The 22764-nt window shown below is 38.8% G+C and overlaps 1 long non-coding RNA gene across 1 annotated transcript; it reads left to right on the plus strand.

The window, feature by feature from the left end:
• The first annotated feature begins 6192 nt into the window (after positions 1-6192).
• Positions 6193-8158, plus strand: LOC113327541. The gene is made up of 2 exons (XR_003348991.1): positions 6193-7663; positions 7749-8158. It is a non-coding gene; the product is annotated as an uncharacterized LOC113327541 (long non-coding RNA).
• Positions 8159-22764: the final 14606 nt, after the last annotated feature.

Consider the following 22764-nt stretch of genomic DNA (forward strand, 5'->3'; position numbering starts at 1 on the left):
AAGAATGCAGTTGTCCTGTCTAGGTTCGCGACGCCTGACAATGCCTACCTACGTAACAAGCATCACCTGAACACATCAGAAATACCAGCCTCACTATTCCGTGCTGAATTAACTAAATATTAATTTATTAAGATTAATTAGTCTCCAAAATTTTATCGTAGCTGGTGTAAGTCTGATAAATTTACTTCGTAAAATATATAAACAGTTTACATCATTTTAAGCAATTAAATCATCAATTTTTTTTATTTGCTTATTTATCCATTTATTTCCTTTACTAATATAAGTAATCCCAATTTGATTTTACGTCAATTTATAATATTTGATAATTTTACTGTAATATCATATATAAAATTTCCAAATATTATCTATTATAAATTTCCTACTAATCTAATTATTCAAATACTTTTATCAACTGTGTTATTATTCTCATTATTCTTAAGTTAATAGTCCAGTTGTGATAAGCACGTAATTTCTATATTTTATACCCATATTTATATTAGGTAGAACTCGATATTTTAATTAATAATACCATTTTAGTGCTTTTGTAAAAAGTACACGCAAATCCAGTTTCCGAAAGAATAAGCAGTTAAATGAACAATTAAACGGCGTTTGCGGACAAAATTCACGGAATATGGGTGGCCTGGTATTTTACATATCAGCACCAAAAGGAGACAGAGGTTATGAACAAGAATGGGGGCTTGTGTATCGACTACTTCACCTAGTCGCATCACTCATTCATTCAACATGGGAATTTCTTTGATTGCCAAGCACGTGAGCCCACCAGGAGTTATGGACACGACGTGGCATCTCAAGGCTGAAGAAAGCACGTGAGGCCACCAGCATTATCTCGTTTCTTAATAAAACAGAAGAAAGCATTTCTTGCTCTTATCGAAACACATTTCAAGCAGCTGAAGTTCTTAGCAGATAAATGAAATTGGAATCTTAAGGCTTGATATAGTGGAGTTGCCATACAGTCGATGATGTTCACAGCAACAACAATGGTATTTGGGGCTTGCCGTGGTCGAAAAGCGGGTTGAATCTCTGATTGGGTTAATGGCTGTTTTGGGAAACGGTGAACTGGTAGCTGGTGGTAATTGTCAGAACCGGTTTGCAGTCAGTGGTGGTTGTTGAAATGATGGTGCAGACACGATCAGATGGAGTTCAGTTCACGGGACTGTACTTGAAAAAGACGAGCATCTGAGATGATTGGTTAAGCTGATTATAATTGGAGGCAGTTGAGGAGTATACGCTTATCGTGTTGGCATGAATGGAGATGGAGTCGACCTGGTGGTGTTGCCGTGGTCATGGCTGTGAATCGAGTTCGAATACAGATGTCCAGATGGCTTGCGAGAAGTGTTACTGCAGTTTGTTGTGGCTTGAACTTGGAAAGGAGCTGGTGATGCTCGAGGGCTTTTGAACTCGACTGCCAGTGGTAGGATCGATTGGTAGAGATGGATTATTCACTGGCTGAAGTGGGGTTTGTTCGCTGATGCAACAAACAAAGAAGTTGTTGTTGCATTAAGGGTTGATGGAGAGTTGGTGAAGACGAGTTTATTCCCAACTAGAACTGTGTCATACTTGGCCTGAATTTTATGCCGGAAGATAATCGAAGACCAGATTTTGTTGCCGTTTAAACAAGTAGTCTTTGATTAGATGGTTGGTTGGTGGATTGTCTACAGACTGAACAGTGAGAAGATGAAGTGAAGTTGCTGCTGTTTTACGTAAATGGAAAACAAGTTGAACTCGGAGATGGACTGGAGAAGAAACTTAACAAGAAGTTCAGGGAACGGATGTTGGTGCTAACTTCGAAAGAAAAGAGAACTGTTGCGAAGAAGTTGATTGCAGGATCGAGGTGCAGTTTTGGGTTACGTAAGAAAATGACGGCTGCCATGAAAAACCCATGGTGATGAAGATCGATGGGAGTTGTTTGCTGTGTAATCGATGGAGTCGGTGTGTCAGCTGGAGTTCTGATGGACTCTACGTTTGCAGGAAGGAAGATGGGTATTGAACGAGATACTTGTGCGGAGATTTGGTTCAGCAACATCATGAGAATAAGGTTTGTGTGATAGCTGATGAAAAGTAAGGCAGTAGTGTTTGTTACTAGTTGTTCCATGGATTGAGGTCGAGAAGTTACGTGGCCAGAGAAATGAAGAAAACTATATTCGGCCAGTTTTGGAAAGTGTTTGGACGTGGACTGAATTTGGAATACAGGGGCGATGGAAGGGATGACGTGGCGCGCTCTCAATCGCTAGTATTATATTTGTGACGCAAGGAGCCAAAGAAATAAAAAGAGAAGTCAAATCTGTAAGAGGGGGAGGGGAGGTTGCGGCTGCATAGCTGTCTACGACAGGAAACCAAAACTAGGGTTTGCAGTTTGTGTTTCCCATTTTCATTTTGGTTAGCTATTGATTTAGATTTGTTTATGGTTTTAGGGAAAGTCATGTCGAGCTAATCATGTTATGGTGAAAGGATGAACTTGTAGGTTGAATTATATGTATTTTTGAATAAGGGTCTTCTACTATTGAACTTAATGCTAATGTTTTGTCTCTCTATCAATGTTTTATCTTCTAGCTATATTTTTCATGTTCTATGCCATGTATAGTCCATAGTTATATTAGTAGAAGAACTCATTGAACCTTAAAGATAATTGATTTATGAATATTCCGTGACTCTTCATACCATGTATGATTAGTGCTTAGAAATTCTATTTTAAGGTGAGAACAAACAATTGTTTTGATAATTCTTTTCAACGATTCTTTAACGAAATATCTTCCATGTATGAGTAGTTAGGTTTGCGATTCTACATGAGTAAACTTGAGACCCTTTGTGATTGAATGCAAGTAACTCACCTACAACGGATTCCCGGATCCTTAACACTTTCACATCCTTGGTTGCGTTTTTATTATTATTTTGCTTTCATTGTTCCCTAAACTTCTAAAATATTGAATTTGATTAGTTAATTTTTGGTATTAGTTAGTAGTAGTATTTCACACTCCTCGTGGGAACGACCTGTACTTGCCAGTGTTATACTAGTTAGATACTGTGCACTTGCAGTATTATTATTGTAGGTATTCCGACCTACCAAATTTTTGGGCCGCTATCGGGGAGTGGTTGCATAATACTCTCTGATTGATATCAATTTTTGTATATAACTTATTTTTATTTTGTTGTACATAATTTGTTTTTGTTCTTCTTTTAGATTTCTTTTGGTTCTTTTTACACATTCTATTTGATTTTTTTTCGGTACCTTATCCTGAAGTGTTGGGGGCGAAAAGAAAGTATGCACTCGCAAGGCTTTAGCAAGAGTCACTCGGAAGATCCATTAGAGGTTTGCTTAGCTCATTTTGGGTATGATTTTGATGATGATAGTGTTATTTGTGAAGTCAATGCCTTATTAGACTCAGCACCGCTGTTAGACACTAATAAATGGAAACCCAAACTAGAACCTCTAATTCTTCCCGAGTCTCGACTAGTTCCATCAATCGATAAAGCTCCAACCTTGACTCATCTTGATAATATTTATAATGAAACCGTTGTAAATGATAGTGGGTCTATGAGTCATTATATAATTGCTCCATTGAGATGATAAGCACGTATGTGCGACATTTTTATACCCACATTTATACTAGCTAGATCTCGACATTTGGCTAATAATATTGTTTTAAGTCATTTGCAGGAATTACAAGTGAAATCCGTTCACCCGGAAAACTAATGGCTTAGAAGATAAATTGGCATTGGCATTTGCAACTCATGATGCCAAAGGAGTGGGAGCTTAATGGGCAAACCAATAACTCATTTGCCGCGGCTGGACCACCTTGCCATCTTTTTCGTTTAAGTGCGTGAACTGCACATGTGAAAATAGTGGAGAGCGTGTTATCCTCTATTACCACATTTCTTTTTGGCAAGCATCAGACAGCATATGCTTTTCTCTATCAGAAGAGTTTTCATTTCTTCTCAAAGCTACGACCAGATCTGGAAGCAGTAGTGACACGACGGATGGATTTATTTGAGTTCTTGAGATGAGAACGAAGACGATTTGATGATAACATATTTGGTAAATTGAATCTGCCTGCTGGTACTCACGATGGAATTGCCTGAGATAGTGGTCAAATTGGTGGAAGATATTAACAGCAGCAGGAGATGAAATTGGTTTGAGTTCGATGACAAAGAAAGGGTCAGCAATATCATCGAATTTGAGAAGGCTTGATACAGATCTGAATACATTCTGTAACAGTGAAGTTAGGTTATTATGGTGGCTGTCGGGTGGATTTGCAGACGTAATTTGAGAAGGAGAATTCAGTTCCATGGAGATGCAGATTGAAAGAACAAGGATGAACTGATGTTCGAATTCAGTTAGTAGTGGTGTTGGATCAATGGATTAATGGAGAAACGAAGTTGAGAAGATGCAGTCTGTTGAATAGGACTGAGAATGTTCAATCCGGCAGTGATGGCATTTTCTATTACCAACAGTTGGTGTTTTGAACCGTGAAGACAGTGTTGATGTTTACTTCGGCACTGGATTGTGGGGATGTAAGGCGAGGAAAGTGCTTAGTGATACGGTGGTCATATTTGGGCAAGATTGATTATGGGTTCAGTGTGGTAGTGATATGAGTTCTCAAGATAGTTTGGGTGATTGGTTAGGATAATTACAATTTGTAGTGTCTATATTACTCGCTATGGGTTCTGTTTGTTGGATTTGGGAAGTAGTGGAGAGACTTGGTGAAGCCTGATTTTGGTCAGAATCAGAATTGGTGCGTGGACAGTTGAAGATAAAACTATTCCCCCAATCCAGGAAGGGTTTGAATCAGTCTAGATGAGTGTGTTGTGTACCCAATGGAGAGATGAATAAGACAGGAAAACAGGGTTGAATCCGGAAGTCAGAGAACAAGTCTCAGCAGTTGTGTATAAAGGAGGACAACAACCAACCAAGAAGGGTACGACTGAATACTGCAATCTGAGGTTTCTTTTGCTTTCTATTTTTAGTTCAGTTCTTTTTAGTTCTCTTGGGTGTTAGAGTTTTTGATTCAATACTTTTAATGGCTATCTACACAATAATGAGAAGCTAAACCCCTCTCTACCAAGACAAGAGGGGAAGATTAATGGGTTCAATGTTCTTAAGTTATTATCAATAAATCATGTTAATGCTTAATCCATTTCATCTTTGTTTGATTGTTGTTTTGTGTTGAGTGTGTCTATAAACTTCTTAGATTTAGTGTGATTTCCGGATACATTGAATGCTATGAAATCCCTGTGACACTTCTCAATTGGGCTTTATATTTAGAACATAATATCAATCTTATGTAATGGTATTTTTAGTTGCACTGAGAGTTATATTTGTCGTATCTTCCGGGTAAGGAAGATTACTATCTGTCTCTATTCGAGTTATCTTTTGATGATATAATACTTGAAGGCCATTAGGTGGAACCTTGTGTCTTGGTAGATTTACATCAACTATTACTTTTTGCAATCATCTTCTGTTTTGTTCTCAATCACAACTCAACTACAAATCAATTTTACATTATTGTTTAGCTTAATAATTCTCTTGAACACCAACAATCTCTGTGGTTCGAACACGACTATACTACACTTCTTTATCTTTGATACTCTGAAAAGAGTGATCATGAGACATTGTTCAGCGAGTACATTTGAGTTAATATATGTTCGTCTGCCATATTTTGCGAATTTGAACCAATATCATCCGCGGAAGTTATTTCCTCGGACTTAGAGCCAGATTTAGGGAGTTTAATAATTGTTCAATCTGATTTGCTTCATGTTTCCACATATGATTGGGAAAGTTTGAATTATTTTCCAAATAAGATTGAATTCAGTTTTAGCTCTCTGGGTACTAATCAATCTGGTTGCAGGATTATCTTTCCAGCTAAACTGATATATTGGGTCAGTCCTCAACTTTTCATACTCTATATATATGATTGACAGCTTACTTTGGGGTTCCAACCTCACCTTGTTTGAGACTACATGCTACTGGAAAGCAGGGAATCAAATACATTTCGCTTCATGGGAGTCAACCCATCAGATTTGTTCCCTGCACTCTATCTTTTACTTTTATTGTATTTTAAAATTTCCCACCTTAATTTCTACGTTGGATGATTCAATTACATTGAGGACAATGTAATGTTTAAGTGTGGGGGTGTGGGACTTTCGATAGGAATTTCTAATAATAATAAAAAAAATGTTATGACCAGCTGTGTAGCGGATCTAAAAAAAATTAAAAAAGAAAAGATGATCAAATGTGTAGCGGGTCTTAAAATTTTTTTATTATCATTATGTTTTTAGGGTATGACCAGCTGTGTAGAGGGTCTTTTGTAGGATATTTTCTACGACCAGCTGAGTAGCGGGTCTTGTGTATGGTATTTCAAATTTTCATTTTATGACCAGCTGTGTAGCGGGTCTAACTCTCTCTTATGATATGACCAGCTGTGTAGCGGGTCAATTCTTTGTTTTACTCGAGGACTAGCAAAATATAAGTGTAAGGGTGTTGATAAGCACGTAATTTCTATATTTTATACCCATATTTATATTAGCTAGAACTCGATATTTTAACTAATACTACCATTTTAGTGCTTTTGTAAAAAATACACACAAATCCAGTTTCTGAAAGAATAAGCAGCTAAATGAACAACTAAATGGTGTTTGCGGACAAAATTCACGGAATATAGGTGGCCTGGTATTTTATATATCAGCACCAAAAGGAGACAGAGGTTATGAACCAGAATGGGGGATTGTGTATCGACTACTTCACCTAGTCGCATCACTCATTCATTCAACATAGGAATTTCTTAGATTGCCAAGCACGTGAGCGCACCAGCAGTTATGGACACGACGTGGCATCTCAAGGCTGAAGAAAGCACGTGAGGCCACCAGCATTATCTCGTTTCTTAATAAAACAGAAGAAAGCATTTCGTGCTCTTATCGAAACACATTTCAAGCAGCTGAAGTTCTTAGCAGATAAATGAAATTGGAATCTTAAGGCTTGATACAGTGGAGTTGCCATACAGTCGATGATGTTCACAGCAACAACAATGGTATTTGGGGCTTGCCGTGGTCGAAAAGCGGGTTGAATCTCTGATTGGGTTAATGGCTGTTTTGGGAAACGGTGAACTGGTAGCTGGTGGTAATTGTCAGAACCGGTTTGAAGTCAGTGGTGGTTGTTGAACTGATGGTGCAGACACGATGCATATGGATTTCAGTTCACGGGACTGTACTTGAAAGAGACGAGCATCTGAGATGATTGGTTAAGCTGATTATAATTGGAGGCAGTTGAGGAGTATACGCTTATCGTGTTGGCATGAATGGAGATGGAGTCGACCTGGTGGTGTTGTCGTGGTCATGGCTGTGAATCGAGTTCGAATACAGATGTCCAGATGGCTTGCGAGAAGTGTTACTGCAGTTTGCTGTGGCTTGAACTTGGCAAGGAGCTGGTGATGCTCGAGAAGTGTTACTGCAGTTTTGGGTTACGTAAGAAAATGACGGCTGCCATGAACAACCCATGGTGATGAAGATCGATGGGAGTTGTTTGTTGTGTAATCGATGGAGTCGGTGTGTCAGCTGGAGTTCTGATGGACTCTACGTTTGCAGGAAGAAAGATGGGTATTGAACGAGATACTTGTGCGGAGATTTGGTTCAGCAACATCATGAGAATAAGGTTTGTATGATAGCTGATGAAAAGTAAGCAGTTGTGTTTGTTACTAGTTGTTCCATGGACTGAGGTCGAGAAGTTACGTGGCCAGATAACTGAAGAAAACTGTATCCGGCCAGTTTTGGAAAGTGTTTGGACGTGGACTGAATTTTGAATACGGGGGTGATGGAAGGGATGACGTGGCGCGCTCCCAGTCGTCGGTATTATATTTGTGACGCAAGGAACCAAAGAAATAAAAAGAGAAGTCAGATCTGAAAGAGGGGGAGGGGAGGCTGCGACTGCAGAGCCGTCTATGACAGGAAACCAAAAATAGGGTTTGCAGTTTGTGTTCCCCATTTTCATTTTGATTAGCTATTGATTTAGATTTGTTTATGGTTTTAGGGAAAGCCATGTCGAGCTAATCATGTTATGGTGAAAGGATGAACTTGTAGGTTGAATTATATGTATTTTTGAATAAGGGTTTTCTACTATTGAACTTAATGCTAATGTTTTGTCTCTCTATCAATGTTTTATCTTCTAGCTGTATTTTTCATGTCCTATGCCATGTATAGTCCATAGTTAGATTAGTAGAAGAACTTATTGAACCTTAGCGATAATTGATTTATGAATATTCCCTGACTCTTCATGCCATGTATGATTAGTGCTTAGAAATTCTATTTTAAGGTGAGAACAAACAATTGTTTTGATAATTCTTTTCAACGATTCTTTAACGAAATATCTTCCTTGTATGAGTAGCTAGGTTTGCGATTCTACATGAGTAAAATTGAGACCCTTTGTGATTGAATGCAAGTAACTCACCTACAACGAATTCCCGGATCCTTAACACTTTCACATCCTTGGTTGCGTTTTTATTATTATTTTGCTTTCACTGTTCCATAAACTTCTAAAATATTGAATTTGATTAGTTAATTTTTGGTATTAGTTAGTAGTAGTATTTCACACTCCTCGTGGGAACGACCTGTACTTGCCATTGTTCTACTAGTTAGATATTGTGCACTTGCAGTATTATTATTGTAGGTTTTCCAACCTACCAAATTTTGGGCCGCTGCCGGGGAGTGGTTGCATAAGACACTCTGATTGATATCAATTTTTGTATATATCTTATTTTGTTGTACATAATTTATTTTCGTTCTACTTTTAGATTTCTTTTGGTTCTTTTTACGCATTTTATTTGATTTTTTTTAGGTACATTAATGATAGGTGTTGTAAAACACCTAATTTTATATCTAGTATTTATGCTTTCTTTGTTACTTTCTTGTAAATTATGTATCTTATGTTTGCTTTTGAGTTGATTAGGTTCAATGAACTCATTTGGAGCAAAAGAAGGAAGAAAGTACTCTTTTGGAGCAATAAGGGCAGAATCGTCAATTCACAAGAGAGTGGTAGCCGGAGCTAGCTGAGGTTATGCGGCGAAAAAGGCTAAGAATGAACTGCCAGTGCCACGCAACTGACAGTTGATCAAGAAAACAGACTCAAGGTATCGGTTATCTGAGACCGACAGGCCAAATAGAATTTGGACAGCCCTTATCCAAGTCACTGGATGTCAATATCCAGTCTGTACAGACATACCTCATTAGATCGAGTTTTTCTCAGACAATTTACATTCATTTTTCTTTCATCTTCATTACATTTCACCTGAAATTGAGAGAGTAAGAAGGCGGAAAGGGAGAGATTCAGAGAAAGGGAGAGATTCAGAGAGAAACTAGAGTAGAAATCAAAGGGAAATTCTGCTGTTGCTGTTAGAATCAGACCTGCTATCGTGGGTGACGAATTGGAAAAGATTAATGGTAAATTAGGGTTTGTAAAAGATTGAAGAGGAAATAGGGTTTCAGAAGAGAATGAGGAGATGGATTTTTTGTTGTTAAAGAGGAAATCAATGAGTTCAGGGTCAATGGAAGATCGAAAAGAAGCTAGGATTCACTCAAATCACGAGAAGAAATAAGAATCTGCTGATAAATTGAGAAGATGAATCTGACTTGCAGTTGAAGAGGAATTTGAGATCTGTGTTAGTTTGCCGAGAATGGGTTCGAGAAGAATTGGGAAAAAAATCATTTGATAGAAGTTGCAGAGATTCATGGGTTTGTTTCTGTGACTTTGAAGCAGAACTTAGGGTTTAGAATCTGGTGTTGTTGCCGTGAAATAAGGATTGCAGGTGGTGTTGCAATGGGTTGATGTTGCTGAGATAATTGAAGGCACTGGTGACGCAGGTGTCTGAGATTTGAATTGCAGGCTAAGCCATGGAAGCTGTTTGTGACTTGGTTTGGTGCAGTGTATGTGTTGGTCATACTTAGAAGAAGAGATGGACTGAGATAGTGGTGGTAATGAGTTGATCAATGGAATAGTGCTGTTGAAGCATCAATGTACTGAAGTTCAGATATTCGATTGGAACAGAAGGTGGAGTTCTTGATGATAGATTTGTGAGAAGAAGCTGCAACGGTTGTGTATGTGAGACTGCTGTTTGAATGGTGGTTTGTGGTTGAAGTAATGAACTGATGTGGAGGAATGAGATAAACTGCAATGTGCAGTAACTGGTGTTGAATTGCAGTTTCAAGCAAAGTAGAAGAAATATGAGTAACTGATTCTGGTGTTGTTTGCTTCTGGTGTTGAGTGTTATTGGTTTGAGATGGTGGTAGCAGAATGCAAGGTTCTGCAGTTGCAGTCATGTCCAAGGTGCTGCTGAATGCAGGTATGGCTTGGAGCAGAATTGCAATCCCTGATGTTGAGTTGCAGGTTACAAGAACATGAAACTGAAGGTTCAGCTGGTGCTTGACGGAGTTGCGAAAGATGGGTATGCTTCAGATTGGTGTTGGCTTGGGTCTGTGAAGCACAATGGGTGTGCTGGTAGATGATTGGCAGTTGAGGTTGAAGCTGCAGTTGAAAATTAAATTGATGAGGTTTCAGAAGCAAGAATGGCAGCTGAGCTGCAAGTGCTGGTTGCAGTGCAATTGGTGCTGATGGTGTTTCTACTGTGTTGGTTGAGTTCCTGTGATGCAGTTCAGGTGCTATGGTTTAACTTTATGGTGAACAGAAATGGGAAGTAAGGTTTTGGTATGAGGCAATGAATGGCTTGAGACAAAGATGAAATGGTCAGGCAAGTGTGTAGCTGAGTTGGGGTTCTAATACAGTTAAACTTGATGATGCACTAAGTTGCAGGAATGGATGAATAGTTTTAGCTGTTGCAGGTGCAATTACATAAATGAAGTGAAGTATGACTGTGGAGTTGAGCTACAGATGATGCAATTGACAGGGTTGAATGGTTAGAGCTCGAATTATAAGAGAAGCAATGTTCCTGGGAATAGTGGATATGAGATAGAGAAGAAGTTGCAGTTGGTAGTTCGAAGTGCCAACATGGCTGGCTGAGAAACAATTATGCACAATCATTGTGCAACAAAGATATGGCATGTGCAATGGCCTTGGCCAAAATCAACTCAGACTAGTCAGATGCTGACTCTCAATCATCCACCTAGATGACTCCCTGACTCACCTTGACTTGGTTGACCTGACCGAGTTGACTCGTTGACCTGACCGAGATGACTCGTTGACCGGGCGGACTTTGCCGGTCACTTGAGATGTTTTCCGGCCAATTTCCGGTGACATTTTTTGGACATATTTTCTACATGGGTTCTTCACACACATGGGGTTGGTGGACTTCTTGGGGATGGGCTTTTGAAGACTTGACCTAAGAAGAGTTACAAAAAGAAAAGTTTTCTACTTTCTTTTATCACGTATTATTCTTGGAGCTTTGGGGAGATAGCGGCGACTAGGGTTTTCTTTCATTTATTTTTCATCTTCTTCAATTTATTTTTGATTATGATTATGATGAACTCAAAAGCTATGAGTAGCTAAACACATATTATTGGTTATGGGATAAAGTTGATTTCCAACATGTTATTTGATTCAATGAATTAGTTTTGTCTCAATACTCTATTGTTTATGATTCATTATTAATATTGTCATATGATTTGATTGTTTGTTTGGTTGAGTCTGGAATCAATCTGATTTACATTCATCTCTATTGCTAGATTAGGGTTATTATACGAAAAAGTGATAATTCCTGATTACAAGTAGCATAAATGTGAGTAGTGCTTGTAGTGATATATCCTACTAGTCACATATGAATCATAACCTTTGTTAAAACGAATTAGTGCTTTTACACGTTTGTTTGCATTGATTAGTCTTATTTCATAGAACTTATTGCTCTTGGATAGTTAAACTCAATTGTGCTTTTACACTTTAGGTTGCTTTCTAGGTAGATTTCACAGTAGCATCTTTTAATGTTGTTTGTGATAAAATCGGGAAATTAACGGGATATACTTGCGATCAAGGTATCCTAAGACTTTTAGTAAATGAGTTAAAATATCAATTCTAGTCATTGATGAAAATACATGTTTGTGAATGATACTATCCTGTGACCAATATCTTCTCCTTATTGATTATTCAAATTATTTTATTGCTTTTGATTACTTTTATTGCTTTGTTTATTTTAGATAAAACAAAAATCTCCCCCTTTGGTTACTTAAGAACAACAAAAGCCTCTCTGTGGGAACGAACTCTTTCTTATCACGTATTATATTTATATCTAGTTGAGTGAGAAAGTAAATTATTTTTGACGCATACGACAGCGATCATATTTTGGCGCCGCTGCCGGGGAGGCATACGGCTTATTATTAAGTTTTTAGTTTCTTATCATCATTTTTGCTTTCATATTTGCTTTTTGTTTTCTTGTCTTGTTTCTCACTTGTTTGCGAGAATTGTTTTCAGGTACCTAATCCCTGGCTTCTAAAGATTGGAACTATCCAAGGTGCGGGATAGCTACTCGAAGAGGCACAATACTCCAACCAAGTCAAAACACGACGGAAGAACAAGAGTTAGAAGTGGAAGAATAATTACAACTAGAAGAAGAACAAGAGGTTCCATTTGTAGAAGAACCACTAGTTGAAGAAGAAGAAGAAGCAATGGGTGATGCAAATCGTACACTCAAGGACTTGGCTTCTCATAGGCTTGATGCACAACGGTGGTGTATTGAGACAAACTCAACCTTCGAGATCAAGCCGGGGTTGATTAGAGAGTTACCGAAGTTTCATGGCATGGCGAATGAAGATCCAAACAAGCATCTCATGGATTTCCACAACGTTATCATGGCTATGCTTCCACCGGAGACTAATGCGGATGGAGCAATGTTGAAAGCTTTTCCATTTCTTTGGCGGACAATGCTAAGGATGGTTGTATTATTTACCATCCGGAAGTGTCACTACATGGAACGGGTTGAAGAAACTCTTTCTAGAGAGGTATTTTCCTGCGTCAAAGGCTACTCAAATTCGCAAAGACATTTGTGGGATAAAGCAACACGTAGGAGAATCTTTGTATGAATGTTGGGAGCGATACAAGAGATTGGTGGCAAGCTGTCCACACCACCAATTTAGTGACTGATGATAATACAATACTTCTACGAAGGTCTCCAACAAGTGATAGATATCTTCTTGATGCAGCGGGTGGTGGAGCTCTAGTGAACAAGACGGTGGCCCAAGCTACCGAGTTGATTGAAAGCATGGCTGCAAACTCGCAACAATTCTACACAAGAGGTGAACCAATGGTTAGGCGAGTGCATGAAGTTACGGATTCATCATCACACCGTGATCAAAGGATGGATAACATGGAGCAAATGATGCAAAAGATGGATGCGGTTATTTTACCTTCATATGGTGAAGAGTTGGAGCAAGCTAGTGCGGTCTTTCCAAATCAACAAAGACGGTATGATCCCTACTCCAACACTTACAATCCGGGATGGAGAGATCACCCCAACTTTAGCTATGCAAACAAGCAAGGGCGGTTCAACAACCTACATTCAACCGTTCGGGTGGATTTCAACCACAACAACAACAATTCCAGCCGCAAACAACAATTTCAGCAACCACAACAATCGATGCAAAATCAAGGTTACGATATCGGTGCAAAGCTTAAAACATTTATGCAAGGCATTTCTACCATGTTTAAGGAAAGTCAACAAGAAACTAAGAGTGTTATCAAGGAGTTGCAGACACAAATGGGCTCCATGGTGATTGATATAAACAATTTGAAGGCACAAAATAGTGGGAAACTCCCTTCTCAACCTATCAACCCAAAAGAGGGTGTCAATGTTATTACGTTGAGAAGTGGTACACAACTTGTGCAACCCGAGGTTACTGATTCGGGGAAGGTGGAAACACCAAAGGAGCCAGTTTTGGAGTAAAAGAGGGATGAAATTCCCCAAACACCCGAGGTACCTATTCCTAACTCTAAAACTTCGGTTTCTACTTATGTTCCTCATTTACCTTTTCCTCGCAGATTTGCAAGTTCTAAGAAGGCAGAACTAGAAAAGGAGATTTTAGACGTTTTAAAGAAGATTCATGTGAACATACCACTCATTGATGCTATCAAGCAAGTTCCCAAGTATGCGAAAGTGTTGAAGGACTTGTGTACCAATAAGAAAAGTCTCAAAGGTAATGAAGTGCTAAGTGTGGGGGAAAATGCTTAGGCAATCTTACAACACAAACTCCCACTGAAATGTAAGGATCCCGGTAGCTTTGACATTCCAGTCACAATTGGTAACACCACATTTAACAAAGCTATGTTGGATGTAGGTGCATCCGTTAATGTTACGCCTGCATCTATGTACAATTCACTTGAGTTAGGTCCTCTTAAAAAGGCTGGAATTGTATTGCAATTAGCCGATCGCTTTAATGTTTACCCAATGGGTATTGTTGAGGATGTTCTTGTGCAGGTTAATCAACTTGTATTTCCAGCTGACTTTTGCGTGTTCGAGATGAATGAAGGGTCACCGGACTCGTCTCTTCCATTGTTACTTGGGCGTCCCTTCATGAAAACGGCGAAAACCATTATTGATGTGGACAAGGGAACGCTAACTATGGAGTTTGATGGAGAAACAATACTTTTCAACATTTTCGAGACGATGAGATATCTTAGTGATGTCCACTCTTGTTTCTCCATTGATGTTATGGATACATTGGCACAACAAGTATTTGAATTGAATAGTGATGATGCTTTGGAAACCGTTTTAACTACATCCATGGATAATGGTGTAGAGTGTGGTAATGAAGTCAAGGAAGCCCTTGGTGATCTTAATTCACTACAAGGATGCCCGAAAACTCATAATATTTCTTTACCATGCAGTGATGAAAAGCTTATACCTTCCATTGTTAAATCTCCAAAGTTAGAATTGAAACCTCTTCCCGATCACCTAAAGTACTTGTACTTGGGTGACAAGAAAGATTTACCAGTGATTGTTTCTAACAAGCTTAGTGAATTACAAGAGAAAAAACTTCTAAGGGTGCTAAGGAAGTACAAGACGGCCATAGGATGGACAATTGCTGATATCAAGGGTATAAGCCCTGTCGTATGTATGCACAAAATCTGTTTGGAGGACGATGCAAAGCCTACAAGGGATGCGCAACGTCGTTTGAACCCTCCCATGATGAAAGTTGTGAAAAAGGAGATACTAAAGCTTTTGGACGTGGGTGTTATCTACACCATATCCGATAGCAAGTGGGTGAGCCCGGTACAAGTAGTACCAAAGAAATCAGGTGTGACGGTGGTGGAGAATGATAAGAACGAACTTGTCGCAACTCGTGTGCAAACCGGTTGGAGGGTTTGTATTGATTACAGGAAATTGAATGCCACCACTAGGAAGGATCATTTTCCATTGCCTTTTATTGATCAAATGCTTGAACGTTTAGCTGGATATTCTTATTATTGCTTTCTTGATGGTTATTCAGGTTACAATCAGATTATGATAGTGCCGTAGGATCAAGAGAAAACCACTTTCACTTGTCCTTTCGGTACTTTTGCTTATAGAAGGATGCCTTTTGGCTTGTGCAATGCTCCAGCTACCTTTCAAAGGTGTATGGTAAGTATCTTCTCAGAATATGTTGAAAACATAATCGAAGTGTTTATGGATGACTTTAGTGTCTTTGGTGATTTATTTGACCTTTGCTTGCACAACTTGTCATTAATTCTTGAACGATGTGTTGAAACAAATCTTGTGCTAAATTAGGAGAAGTGCCATTTCATGGTAACTCATGGCATAGTATTAGGCCATATAATATCTTCTAAAGGCTTGGAAGTCGATAAATCTAAAATAGACCTTATTCGTGCTTTAACCACTCCCACTACGGTGAGAGAGATACGCTCTTTTATTGGTCACGCAGGTTTTTATCGTAGATTTATCAAGTATTTTTTCAAGATAGCATCACCACTTTGCAACTTATTGCAAAAAGATATGGTTTTTAACTTTGATGAAAAGTGTATGGCGGCATTCAATCGTTTGAAAGAACTTTTGATTTCAGACCCTATCATTAAACCACTGGATTGGAGCAAGCCTTTTGAGCTCATGTGTGATGCAAGTGACTATGCGGTTGGTGCGGTGCTTGGGCAACATGTGGGGAAGATACCTCATGCTATTTATTATGCTTCTAGAACGTTAAATGAGGCCCAACAAAACTACACAACCACTGAAAAAGAGTTATTAGCTTTTGTTTTTGCTTTGGAAAAGTTTCTCTCTTATCTAATCGGTACAAAATTTGTTGTCTTTTCTGATCATGCAACACTTAGGTACTTGCTAATGAAGAAAGAAGAGAAACCGAGGCTCATACGATGGATCTTACTCTTGCAAGAGTTTGATATTGAAATCAAAGACAAGAAAGGAATTGAGAATACCGTTGCGGATCACTTGAGCCGTCTTGCTGTGGACAAGGAAGTTATCCCATTGCGTGAAAGTTTTCCGGATGAGCAACTATTCTCAATTGCCTTTGGAGAACCATGGTATGCTGACATTGTGAACTACTTGGTGTCTAAAAAAATCCCAAAGAACTTGTCTCGTGCTGAGAGGGACAAACTTAAGAGGTTAGGGAACCAATACATATGAGATGATCCATACTTATGGAAACAAGGTAGCGACCAAGTATTACGAAGGTGCATTCCCGAATCTGAATTTAATTCTATCTTGTCTTTTTGTCACTCCTATGCTTGTGGAGGACATTTTGGGAGTAAGAGAACCGCTCACAAGGTACTTGAAAGCGGTTTATATTGGCCAACCTTATTTAAAGATGCATATATATATTTTATACAACTTGTGATAGGTTCCAAAGAACAGGCAATCTAGGTGCCCGAAATCAAATGCCACAAACTTTTATTCAATTTATTGAAGTTTTCGATGTATGGGGTATTGATTTTATGGGTCCTTTTGTCAACTCTCATGAAATTTTTTATATCTTTCTTGATGTTGATTATGTCTCCAAATGGGTGGAAGCTAAGGCCACCCCAACTAATGATTCTAAAGTGGTTTCAGATTTTGTGCAAGCTAATATCTTTGCAAGGTTTGGAATTCCAAGAGCCATAATTACCGATGGGGGTTCTCACTTCAAAAACAGGATCTTACAAACCTTGTTGAAGAAGTACAATGTGTCGCACAAGATTGCAACACCTTATCATCCCCAAACAAATGGACAAGCCGAGGTTTCCAACCGGGAGGTGAAATCCATTCTAGAGAAGACGGTGAACCCAACAAGGAAAGATTGGAGCATGCGACTTAATGATGCTTTGTGGTCTTATAGAACCGCATACAAGACACCTATCGGGATGTCTCCCTTTAGGCTTGTGTACGGTAAACCTTGTCATTTACCCGTTGAAATTGAGCATAACGTGTTTTGGGATATTGAGCAATGCAATATGGAGATGGATGGGGCTGGAAAGCAAAGGAAGTTACAACTCCAAGAGCTAGAGGAGCTCCGAAATGATGCATTTGAAAGCTCGCGCATTTATAAGGAAAAGACGAAAGCATTTCATGATAACATGATTTCTAGGAAACAATTTTGAATTGGGCAGAAAGTGCTTTTGTTTAATTCTCGCTTGCATTTACTTCCGGATAAATTAAGGTCGCGTTGGATTGGACCTTTTATTGTTACTAATGTGTTTTCTCATGGTGCAGTGGAAATTCGTAGCATAGCTACAGGCAAGGAACTTAAAGTTAATGGGCACCGGTTGAAACCATATTATGAGAATTTCACTTCCGAAGTGGTGGAAGGAGATAATTTTGTGGATGCACCCCCTCTGGAGGAGTCATAGAAAGCAAGGAGATAGTCGGGCTGACGACTTTAAGCCAAACGCTAAATGGGAGGCAACCCATAGGATGAGTATTTCTTGTCTTATTTTTATTTTCTTGTCTTGTTTTTAGTTTTTTCTTGTCTTGCATTTACTTTTTCTGATTTCTTGTCACATTATCATGTTAGAATTTCCCACCTTGACTTACTTTAGATGACTCAATTTACATTGAGGACAATATAAAGTTTAAGTGTGGGGGAGTGGTTAAGCATTTGCATTGTAAATTTTCAAATTTTTCGATTTTTGTGTAAAATAGTGAATAAGAAAACTCCAACTTGTGGTTAGTTTAGAGTCACATAGTATACATGTCGCTAAGATTACATCGAGATTCTCATAAGAGTGACTGAACTTAGAGATGACAGAGAACATGATCGAGTTTCTTACTTGTATGAGAGTTAAAGTTGGATTTAACCATCCCAGTGGCAAATGAGGTGCAGACTGAATTCGGTATTAGATTTGTGATCCCCTATAGTGGAGACTACCCATGTTACATCATGAGAGGCACCGACCTTCACTTCTTTGTACCAGTCTAAATATGTGCTTTTAGAGTGTGTGTCACCGTACGTAAACTCCGGGTAGAATGGTGAGCTACCCAACCTCCCACCAATAGAACCACTATTTTGGTCTCTTGAGTGCTATTTTATCAATCATGAATGGTGACATCGAATTGCTAACTTACATACCACTTGTAATCTTGTTCGCAGTTAGCACCATCCACTTTATCTCTATCTACACCGACAGGTCCATAGAAACACTATCATCATCAACAAGAGGAGCATCACAAATTCGAAGGAAAGTTGAAGACGTTTAAGGTTTACAAGCAACAATACAGAAATGAGCAGATTTCAGATTCAAGTATAGCAACAAGACAAGGAGCAGAATTTTTACAAGTTGAAGACTTTGTACAAGAATGAAGATTATTAAGATGAGAATTCAAGAAGTTTGTGATATCGAGACATACAAGTTGTGAATAATCGAGCAGTAAAGTACTTACACCATGGCCTTTGTACTTGCATTTTTTTATTTTTATTTTGTATTTGTATTATTTTCTCTTGTCTCAAAAAAAATGACAAGAGGAAAAATTTTATTAGGTTCATCATTAGTTTTCGTATTTTGTTTATTTTTATTTTGTATTTACTTTATCTTGCATTAAATCAAAAAAATAAAATAAAAAATTATTGCATCATATTTTGGTTTGTTTAGTTCGTTTTTGGTTTTGTATTCATTCAATAAAGCCAATGGAAGAAGGAATATTTATAATGGAGTTTCAAGCAACAAGGAATTAAAGGAAAGAATCACATTGTCAAGATTCTACGAAGTTCAAGAGTTATCATCACTAGTTGAAGACCGAAGACGAAGATGAAGACACTGATTGAAGACCGAAGACGTTTCTATGGATGCTGTGAGAGTGGTGCTACCTGCACGTCGAACGGATAACGAGGTAAGTAAGCATATTCCCACCTTCGTTAAGTGGTTGATTTCCTTTCTTAGAGATCGTCAGAAAAATGGGTTTTCATAACAATAAAAGATGTGGGTTTTCAAAACGATTCGGACGGTTTTTGCCTTCCTACCATTCAACGTGTCGCAGGATTCTCTCTTCACTCCTACCTGGACACATGTGTGACCCATAAAGAGCTATTTATTATTGAGAGCAACTTCATAAAACCTTTTCTTGTGAGGCAGAGTCGAGACTTTTGATCACTCCGAACCCGAATTTCTTTCGAGAAGGGATGGTTATTTCTCTCTCAACTTGTAAGGATAAGATTGTGTTCATATATGTGTCTAACTTCTTATGACTAGTGTGCAGAATTTCTATGTCTTCTTAGCGCATTGGATATTATCATTACGGAGAACTAGTAAGTTGGAAGAGTAGGTTTTGTGGGTATATCTCTAGTAAACCTTCACGAGAGTTGTATGCGTACTTTAGAATAAGTTTCGTTTGTTTTGCTCGAGGACTAGCAAAGTCTAAGTGTGGGGGAAATTGATAGGTGTTGTAAAACACCTAATTTTATATCTAGTATTTATGCTTTCTTTGCTACTTTCTTGTAAATTATGTATCTTATGTTTTCTTTTGAGTTGATTAGGTGCAATGAACTCATTTGGAGCAAAAGAAGGAAGAAAGCACTCTTTTGGAGCAATAAGGGCAGAATCGTCAATTCACAGGCAAGTGGTAGCCGGAGCTAGCTGAGGTTATGCGGCGAAGAAGGCTAAGAATGAACTGCCAGTGCTGCGCAACTGACAGTTGAGCAAGAAAACAGACTCAAGGTGTCGGATATCTGAGACCGACAGGCCAAATAGAATTCGGACATCCCTTATCCAAGTCACTGGATGTCAATATCCAGTCCGTACAGACAAACCTCATTAGGTCGAGTTTTTCTCAGACAATTTACATTCATTTTTCTTTCACTTCATTACATTTCACCTGAAATTGAGAGAGTAAGAAGGCGGCAGAGAAAGGGAGAGATCAGAGAGAAACTAGAGAAGAAATCAAAGGAAAATTCTGCTGCTGCTGTTAGAATCAGACCTGCTATCGTGGGTGACGACTTGGAAAAGATTAATGGTAAATTAGGGTTTGTAAAAGATTGAAGAGGAAATAGGGTTTCTAAAGAGAAGGAGGAGATGGATTTGTTGCTGCTAAAGAGGAAATCAATGAGTTCAGGGTCAATGGAAGATCGAAAAGAAGCTAGGGTTCACTGTTTTAAGGTTCAAATCGCGAGAAGAAATAAGAATCTGCTGATAAATTGAGAAGATGAATCTGACTTGCAGTTGAAGAGGAATTTGAGATCTGTGTTAGTTTGCCGAGAATGGGTTCGAGAAGAATTGGGAAAAAAATCATTTGATAGAAGTTGCAGAGATTCATGGGTTTGTTTCTGTGACTTTGAAGCAGAACTTAGGGTTTAGAATCTGGTGCTGTTGCCGTGAAATGAGGATTGCAGGTGGTGCTGCAATGGGTTGATGATGCTGAGATAATTGAAGGCAATGGTGATGCAGGCGTCTGAGATTTGAATTGCAGGCTAAGCCATGGAAGCTGTTTGTGACTTGGTTTGGTGCAGTGTATGTGTTGGTCATACTTAGAAGAAGAGATGGACTGAGAAGTGGTGGTAATGAGTTGATCAATGGAATAGTGTTGTTGAAGCATCAATGTACTGAAGTTCAGAGATTCGAGTGGAATAGAAGGTGGAGTTCTTGATGATAGATTTGTGAGAAGAAGCTGCAATGGTTGTGTATGTGAGACTGCAGTTTGAATGGTGGTTTGTGGTTGAAGTAATGAACTGATGTGGAGGAATGAGCTAAACTGCAATGTGCAGTAACTGGTGCTGAATTGCAGTTTCAAGCAAAGTAGAAGAAATATGAGTAACTGATTCTGGTGTTGTTAGCTTCTGGTGTTGAGTGTTATTGGCTTGAGATGGTGGTAGCAGAATGCAAGGTTCTGCAGTTGCAGTCATGTCCAAGGTGCTGCTGAAATGCAGGTATGGCTTGGAGCAGAATTGCAAGCCCTGATGTTGAGTTGCAGGTTACAAGAACATGGAACTGAAGGTTCAGCTGGTGCTTGACGGAGTTGCGAAAGATGGGTATGCTTCAGATTGGTGTTGGCTTGGGTATGTGAAGCACAATGGGTGTGCTGGTAGCTGATTGGCAGTGGAGGTTGAAGCTGCAGTTGAAGATTGAATTGATGAGGTTTCAGAAGCAAGAATGGAAGCTGAGCTGCAAGTGCTGGTTGCAGTGCAATTGGTGCTGATGGTGTTGCTACTGTGTTGGTTGAGTTCCTGTGATGCAGTTCAGGTGCTATGGTTTAGCTTTATGGGGAACAGAAATGGGAAGTAAGGTTTTGGTATGAGGCAATGAATGGCTTGAGACAAAGATGAAATGGTCAGGCAAGTGTGTAGCTGAGTTGGGGTTCTAATACAGTTAAACTTGATGCTGCATTAAGTTGCAGGAATGGATGAATAACTTCAGCTGTTGCAGGTGCAATTATAGAAATGAAGTGAAGTATGGCTGTGGAGTTGAGCTACAGATGATGCAATTGACAGGGTTGAATGGTTAGAGCTCGAATTCTAAGAGAAGCAATGTTGCTGGGAATAGTGGATATGAGATAGAGAAGAAGTTGCAGTTGGTAGTTCGAAGTGCCAACATGGCTGGCTGAGAAGCAATTATGCACAATCATTGTGCAACAAAGATATGGCCTGTGCAATGGCCTTGGCCAGAATCAACTCAGACTAGTCAGATGCTGACTCTCAATCATCTACCTAGCTGACTCCCTGACTCACCTTGACTCGGTTGACCTGACCGAGTTGACTCCTTGACCTGACCGAGATGACTCGTTGACCGGGCGGACTTTGCCGGTAACTTGAGATGTTTTCCGATAAATTTCCGGCGGCATTTTTTGGACATATTTTCTACATGGGTTCTTCACACACATGGGGTTGGTGGACTTCTTGGTGATGGGCTTTTGAAGACTTGACCTAAGAAAAGCTACAAAAAGAAAAGTTTTCTACTTTCTTTTATCACGTATTATTCTTGGAGCTTTGGGGAGATAGCTGCAACTAGGATTTGCTTTCGTTTATTTTTCATCTTCTTCAATTTATTTTTGATTATGATTATGATGAACTCAAAAGCTATGAGTAGCTAAACACATATTATTGGTTATGGGATAAAGTTGATTTCCAACATGTTATTTGATTCAATAAATTAGTTTTGTCTCAATACTCTATTGTTTATGATTCATTATTAATATTGTCATATGATTTGATTGTTTGTTTGGTTGAGTCCGGAATCAATCCGATTTAAATTCATCTCTATTGCTAGATTAGGGTTATTATACGAAAAAGTGATAATTCCTAATTACAAGTAGCATAAATGTGAGTAGTGCTTGTAGTGATATATCCTACTAGTCACATATGAAGCATAACCTTTGTTAAAACGAATTAGTGCTTTTACACGTTTGCTTGCAT

The sequence above is a fragment of the Papaver somniferum genome, unplaced genomic scaffold, assembly GCF_003573695.1.
Source record: "Papaver somniferum cultivar HN1 unplaced genomic scaffold, ASM357369v1 unplaced-scaffold_103, whole genome shotgun sequence".
Lineage (NCBI taxonomy): Eukaryota > Viridiplantae > Streptophyta > Magnoliopsida > Ranunculales > Papaveraceae > Papaver > Papaver somniferum.